We start from the raw sequence: 1,733 nt of genomic DNA, 5'->3' as shown, positions 1-1,733 counted from the left end.
AGCCCCATTAGTTGTTCAAGGGATAGGTTTTATAGAGTGGAAACTAGGAGGTTAGGTGACTTGCCCAAGGCTACAGGGCTAGTGAGAAAAGTGAGGAACTGTCTGGGGCTCTTGCAACTACTCTACTTAAAGGTAAGAAAGAGCATGGCAGGCTTGAATGCTATTTCTGGATCTGTTACTTCTGTGACCCGGGGCAAATCATTTTCTCTCTTTCAGATTATTTAAATATGTTAAATTAGTGTGAAAATACCAGACCTAACTTTCAGCCCTATTGTGTTGAACAAATGAGCCAAGATTTGTGAGAGTATTTTGGAAATGTGTAAAGTAATTTATAGCTATAGGGTAGAATTTTTTTCTCATCATTGTGTTCCATATCTCACAGAGTCTATCATAAAGTCTTCAAGCAGAGGACTTGTAGTCAGGACTGTCTTGCCTTGACTCAGAAAGATTCTTCACCTTTCTCTGGGAGCCCAATATTTTATTTTATAATTTGTTGTGAAAAAGTTGGATATTTTCAAGATCAGATAAGAGTGTTCTTTAGTAGAAAGTGCACTGGATTAGGGAGTCACTGGACTGGTCCCTACTTTTAGTTCTTTGACTGCCTACCTAGCTGTATAGCTGTGGACCAAACATTTGATCTGTCAGTTTTCTTATCTGTAAAATGGTGAAAATAATCTGTCCCAGTGTATTTTATAAGTTATGAGGATCAAACAAATAATACATGTAACAGAGTGTTACAAAGCAGAAATGTACTTGCAGGGGCTAAACTTAGATGACCAGCTGTAGCCCAGGCAGTGTGCTAGCTCTCGGAGAGCAGTGACATTATTACTGAGGGTGACAGCAGCTCTCATGAAGCCTGAGCTTTAGCTGCAGGCACTGAGCAAGGCAGAGAGATGTGTTTGTGTTATGTTTGTTGCCTGGACTGTGACTCTGGACTTGCCCAAGATTCTTACTTGTCCTCACCTAGTCTTTCTTTCGATTACAGGAAGATGAGAGACTGCTTGGGTGCCAGCACTAGTACCATGAGTCCCTGCACTGGTTAAAGCCATATCCACGACCTGGGCAGGCAGCAAGGTAAGCAGATAGGCCAGTCCAGGCGAGCTCCTGGGATAAGAGTGCATTTCCACCCCAGCGACTACCTGAAAAATCCCAAATGCACAAGTCAAGGCAATGCATCTGAGTCCCTCCTAACCTCCCTCCAGGACCCAGAGGAAGGGCTTGCTTCCCCTCCAAGCACTCCAGCTAGCTGCCCCTCCACCCCGCCCCCACAGCTGCTATTCTTCCAAGTTATAAAAAATGAGACACTGAAGGGGAGGAAAACAAGTCCACTTGCTGTCTTCTCCCTTCTCCCTTCTGAGCTGTTCAAGCAAGTTCCCAGGAGCAATCCAGAGCCCCAGTTTGACTGGAAGGGAGGTAGGAGGAGTGGAATGCCTGCAAAAACTGAGCTGATCAAAAGACAGTGCTGTTTCAAGGAAGCCTCCCAGAACTGAGTGAGAGTGAGAGAGACAGACTGAGAGAGAGAGGGACGGACTGTGTGTGTGTGTGTGTGTGTGTGTGTGTGTGTGTGTCTATTCTGCTCTTTTTATAACTCAGAAGTGATTAGGACACAATCCTACACTGGTATGACCTCATTAATGTAACAAAGAAAAATCCTATTTCCAGACAGGATTACAAACACTGGTACAAGGGCCAGGAATTTAAAACATATTGGGGAGGGGCACAATTCAATCCAT

General features: G+C 44.3%; 1 protein-coding gene across 2 annotated transcripts in view; it reads left to right on the top strand.

The window, feature by feature from the left end:
* Positions 1 to 967: 967 nt before the first annotated feature.
* DENND2B (DENN domain containing 2B) overlaps positions 968 to 1,733 on the top strand; it is a 132,452-nt gene continuing 131,686 nt past the window's right edge. Inside the window, exon 1 of one of the 2 annotated variants that reach the window (XM_004369622.2) lies at positions 968 to 1,074. The gene's annotated coding sequence lies outside the window, so the exon portion shown is untranslated. The remainder of the gene's footprint in view (positions 1,075 to 1,733) is intronic. The other variant, XM_004369624.2, reaches the window with a different exon arrangement.

The sequence above is a fragment of the Trichechus manatus genome, unplaced genomic scaffold, assembly GCF_000243295.1.
Source record: "Trichechus manatus latirostris isolate Lorelei unplaced genomic scaffold, TriManLat1.0 scaffold00006, whole genome shotgun sequence".
Classification (NCBI taxonomy): Eukaryota; Metazoa; Chordata; class Mammalia; order Sirenia; family Trichechidae; genus Trichechus; species Trichechus manatus.
This window is presented reverse-complemented; position numbering and strand designations above follow the sequence as displayed.